Source organism: Eleutherodactylus coqui, chromosome 11, assembly GCF_035609145.1.
Source record: "Eleutherodactylus coqui strain aEleCoq1 chromosome 11, aEleCoq1.hap1, whole genome shotgun sequence".
In the NCBI taxonomy this organism is placed as follows: Eukaryota; Metazoa; Chordata; class Amphibia; order Anura; family Eleutherodactylidae; genus Eleutherodactylus; species Eleutherodactylus coqui.
The window spans coordinates 67,261,599-67,267,467 of record NC_089847.1 but is presented as its reverse complement, the minus strand read 5'-3'; positions in this window follow the sequence as shown (position 1 = coordinate 67,267,467).

Below are 5,869 nucleotides of genomic sequence, written 5' to 3'. Positions count from 1 at the left end.
AAGGTGACTGTCCAGATTAAAGCATTTTTAGGAGGAGTATGGATATTTATTAAGGGTTAAAGGGGTTGTCTCGCGGCAGCAAGTGGGGTCATACACTTCTGTATGGCCATATTAATGCACTTTGTAATATACATCGTGCATTAATTATGAGCCATACAGAAGTTATTCACTTACCTGCTCCGTTGCTAGCGTCCCCGTCGCCATGGATCCGTCTAAATTCGCTGTCTTCTGGCGTTTTTAGACGCGCTTGCGCAGTCCGGTCTTCTGCCTGGTGAATGGGGCCGCTCGTGCCGGAGAGCTGGTCCCGCGTCGTCATCGTAGCTCCGCCCCATCACGTGTGCCGATTCCAGCCAATCAAGAGGCTGGAATCGGCAATGGACCGCACAGAGCCCACGGTGCACCATGGGAGAAGACCCGCGGTGCATCGTGGGTGAAGATCCCGGCAGCCATCTTGGAGAAGGAAGAAAGAAGTCGTCGCAGAGCGGGGATTCGGGTAAGTAATATATATATATTTTTTTAACCCACCCCTTGGGTTTGTCTCGCGCCGAACGGGGGGCCTATTGAAAAAAAAAAAATCCCGTTTCGGCGCGAGACAACCCCTTTAAGTCAAAGATAATAATGAAAATTATAGGAACATATACTTCATATTTATTATTCACAGATAATCAAACACTCCCTAATTTTGGTGTTCTTCATTGCTCATAAAGATTTGCATCTGTTAATGAAACCGTTACTGCTAATATTTTATCTCACCATCTGTTGGTACACGCTGTATGCAAATTTTGTTAAAATCAGATTTAAAGGGGGGGGTAATATAGTTTCAGGAATAGAGATGAGCGAGCACCAAAATGCTCAGGTGCTCGTTACTCGGGACGAAATTATCGCGATGCTCGAGGGTTCGTTTCGAGTAACGAACGCCATTGAAGTCAATGGGCGACCCGAGCATTTTTGTATATCGCCGATGCTCGCTAAGGTTTTCATTTGTGAAAATCGGGGCAATTCAAGAAAGTGATGGGAACGACACAGCAACGGATAGGGCAGGCGAGGGGCTACATGTTGGGCTGCATCTCAAGTTCCCAGGTCCCACTATTAAGCCACAATAGCGGCAAGAGTGCCCCCCCCCCTCCCAACAACTTTTACTTCTGAAAAGCCCTCATTAGCAATGCATACCTTAGCTAAGCACCACACTACCTCCAACAAAGCACAATCACTGCCTGCATGACACTCCGCTGCCACTTCTCCTGGGTTACATGCTGCCCAACCCCCCCCCCCCCCCCGCACGACCCAGTGTCCACAGCGCACACCAAAGTGTCCCTGCGCAGCCTTCAGCTGCCCTCATGCCACACCACACTCATGTCTATTTATAAGTGCGTCTGCCATGAGGAGGAACTGCAGGCACACACTGCAGAGTGTTGGCATGGCTAGGCAGCGACCCTCTTTAAAAGGGGCGGGGCGATAGCCCACAATGCTGTACAGAAGCAATGAGAAATATAATCCTGTGCCACCGCCATCAGGAGCTGCACACGTGGGCATAGCAATGGGGAACCTATGTGCCACACACTATTCATTCTGTCAAGGTGTCTGCATGCCCCAGTCACACCGCGGTTTTTTATAAATAGTCACAGGCAGGTACAACTCCGCAATGGGAATTCTGTGTGCACCCACAGCATGGGTGGCTCCCTGGAACCCACCGGCTGTACATAAATGTATCCCATTGCAGTGCCCATCACAGCTGAGGTAACGTCCGATTAAATGCAGGTGGGCTTCGGCCCACACTGCATGCCCCAGTCAGACTGGGGTTCTTTAGAAGTGGACACATGCAGTTACAACTCCCTGTGGACCCACAGCATGGGTGGGTGCCAGGAGGCCACCGGCAGTACATAAATATATCCCATAGCATTGCCCATGACAGCTGAGGTAATGTCATGTTTAATGCAGGTGGGCTTCGGCCCACACTGCATGCCCCAGTCAGACTGGGGTTCTTTAGAAGTAGACACATGCAGTTACAACTCCCTGTGGACCCACAGCATGGGTGGCTCCCTGGAACCCACCGGCGGTACATAAATATATCCCATTGCGATGCCCAGCACAGCTGATGTAACGTCAGCTTTAATGCAGGTGGGCAAAAAATTAATTGGATTACACTGTAGGCGACGGCCCCAAAAAATTGGTGTACCAACAGTGCTAATGTACGTCAGAAAAATTGCCCATGCCCAACCATGAGGGCAGGTGAAACCCATTAATCGCTTTGGTTAATGTGGCTTAATTTGTAACTAGGCCTGGAGGCAGCCCAGTTAAAATAAAAATTGGTTGAGGTGAAAGTTTCAACGCTTTAATGAGCATTGAAATGTATAAAAATTGTTTACAAAAATTATGACTGAGCCTTGTGGGCCTAAGAAAAATTGCCCGTTCGGCGTGATTACGTCAGGTTTCAGGAGGAGGAGCAGGAGGAGGAGGATGAATATTATACACAGATTGATGAAGCTAAAAGGTCCACGTTTTTGATGGTGATAGAGAACAATGCTTCCATCCGCGGGTGCAGCCTACGTATTGTTTAGGTATCGCTGCTATCCGCTGGTGGAGAAGAGAAGTCTGGGGAAATCCAGGCTTTGTTCATCTTGATGAGTGTAAGCCTGTCGGCACTGTCGGTTGACAGGCGGGTACGCTTATCCGTGATGATTCCCCCAGCCGCACTAAACACCCTCTCTGACAAGACGCTAGCCGCAGGACAAGCAAGCACCTCCAGGGCATACAGCGCAAGTTCAGGCCACATGTCCAGCTTTGACACCCAGTAGTTGTAGGGGGCAGAGGCGTCACGGAGGACGGTCGTGCGATCGGCTACGTACTCCCTCACCATCCTTTTACAGTGCTCCCGCCGACTCAGCCTTGACTGGGGAGCGGTGACACAGTCTTGCTGGGGAGCCAGAAAGCTGTCAAAGGCCTTAGAGAGTGTTCCCCTGCCTGTGCTGTACATGCTGCCTGATCTCTGCGCCTCCCCTGCTACCTGGCCCTCGGAACTGCGCCTTCGGCCACTAGCGCTGTCGGATGGGAATTTTACCATCAGCTTGTCCGCCAGGGTCCTGTGGTATAGCATCACTCTCGAACCCTTTCCTCTTCGGGTATGAGAGTGGAAAGGTTCTCCTTATACCGTGGGTCGAGCAGTCTGTACACCCAGTAATCCGTAGTGGCCAGAATGCGTGTAACGCGAGGGTGACAAGAAAGGCATCCTAACATGAAGTCAGCCATGTGTGCCAAAGTACCTGTATGCAACACATGGCTGTCCGCACTAGGAAGATCACTTTCAGGATCCTCCTCCTCAGGCCATACACGCTGAAAGGATGACAGGCAAGCAGCATGGGTACCCTCAGCATTGGGCCAAGCTGTCTCTTCCCCCTCCTCCTTATCCTCCTCATGCTCCTCCTCCTCAACGCACTGAGATATAGACAGGAGGGTACTCTGACTATCCAGCGACATACTGTCTTCCACCGCCTCTGTTTTTATACTTTGCAGGGAACTTCTCAAGAGGCATAGCAGAGGAATGGTGACGCTAATGATTGCAGCATCGCCGCTCACCATCTGGGTAGACTCCTCAAAGTTTCCAAGGACCTGGCAGATGTCTGCCAACCAGGCCCACTCTTCTGTAAAGAATTGAGGAGGCTGACTACCACTGCGCCGCCCATGTTGGAGTTGGTATTCCACTAAAGCTCTACGCTGCTCATAGAGCCTGGCCAACATGTGGAGCGTAGAGTTCCACCGTGTGGGCACATCGCACAGCAGTCGGTGCACTGGCAGATGAAACCGATGTTGCAGGGTGGCAGCGTCCGTGTTGGACTTGCGGAAATGTGCGCAGAGCCGGCGCACCTTTCCGAGCAGGTCTGACAAGCGTGGGTAGCTTTTCAGAAAGCGCTGAACCACCAAATTAAAGACGTGGGCCAGGCATGGCATGTGCATGAGGCTGCCGAGCTGCAGAGCCGCCACCAGGTTACGGCCGTTGTCACACACGACCATGCCCGGTTGGAGGCTCAGCGGCGCAAGCCAGCGGTCGGTCTGCTCTGTCAGACCCTGCAGCAGTTCGTGGGCCGTGTGCCTCTTCTCTCCTAAGCTGAGTAGTTTCAGCACGGCCTGCTGACGCTTGCCCACTTCTGTGCTGCCACGCCGCGCGACACCGACTGCTGGCGACGTGCTGCTGATTGTGAGACAGAGGTTGCCTAGGAGGAGGAGGAGGGTGGTTTAGTGGAGGAAGCATACACCGCCGCAGATACCACCACCGAGCTGGGGCCCGCAATTCTGGGGGTGGGTAGGACGTGAGCGGTCCCAGGCTCTGACTCTGTCCCAGCCTCCACTAAATTCACCCAATGTGCCGTCAGGGAGATATAGTGGCCCTGTCCACCTGTGCTTGTCCACGTGTCCGTTGTTAAGTGGACCTTGGCAGTAACCGCGTTGGTGAGGGCGCGTACAATGTTGCGGGAGACGTGGTCGTGCAGGGCTGGGACGGCACATCAGGAAAAGTAGTGGCGACTGGGAACTGAGTAGCGCGGGGCCGCCGCCGCCATCATACCTTTGAAAGCCTCCGTTTCCACAACCCTATACGGCAGCATCTCCAGGCTGATAAATTTGGCTAAGGGCACGTTTAACGCTTGAGCGTGCGGGTGTGTGGCGGCGTACTTGCGCTTGCGCTCCAACACTTGCGCTAGCGACGGCTGGACGGTGCACTGAGAGACATTGGTGGATGGGGCCGAGCACAGCGGAGGTGAGGGTGTGGGTGCAGGCCAGGAGATGGTAGTGCCTGTGTCCTGAGAGGGGGGTTGGATCTCAGTGGCAGGTTGGGGCACAGGGGGAGAGGCAGCGGTGCAAACTGGAGGCGGTGAACGGCCTTCGTCCCACCTTGTGGGGTGCTTGGCCATCATATGTCTGCGCATGCTGGTGGTGATGAGGCTGGTGGTGGTGGCTCCCCGGCTGATCTTGGCGCGACAAAGGTTGCACACCACTGTTCGTCGGTCGTCTGCGCTCTTAGTGAAAAACTGCCAGACCTTTGAGCACCTCCGCCTCTGCAGGGTGGCATGGCGCGAGGGGGCGCTTTGGGAAACAGTTGGTGGATTATTCGGTCTGGCCCTGCCTCTACCCCTGGCCACCGCACTGCCTCTTCCAACCTGCCCTGCTGCTGCACTTGCCTCCCCCTCTGAAGACCTGTCCTCAGTAGGCGTAGCAAACCTGGTGGGGTCAGTCACCTCATCGTCCTGCTGCTCTTCCTCCGAATCCTCTGTGCGCTCCTCCCTCGGACTTACTCCAATTACTACTACCTGAGTGATAGACAACTGTGTCTCATCGCCATCGTCCTCCTCACCCACTGAAAGCTCTTGAGACAGTTGCCGGAAGTCCCAAGCCTCATCCCCCGGACCCCGGGAACTTTCCAAAGGTTGGGCATCGGTCACGGCAAACTCCTCCGGTGGGAGAGGAACCATTGCTGGCCATTCTGGGCAGGGGCCCGGGAACAGTTCCTGGGAGTCTGTCTGCTCCTCAGAATGTGTCATTGTAATGGAGTGAGGAGACTGGGAGGAAGGAGGAGCAGCAGCCAGAGGATTCAGAGTTGCAGCAGTGGACGGCGCAGAACTCTGGGTGGTCGATCGATTGCTGGATGCACTTTCTGCCATCCACGACAGGACCTGCTCACACTGCTCATTTTCTAATAAAGGTCTACCGCGTGGACCCATTAATTGTGAGATGAATGTGGGGACGCCAGAAACGTGCCTCTCTCCTAATCCCGCAGCAGTCGGCTGCGATACACCTGGATCAGGAGCTCGGCCTGTGCCCACACCCTGACTTGGGCCTTCGCGGCCTCAGCCGCGTCCACGTCCTCTAGGCCTACCCC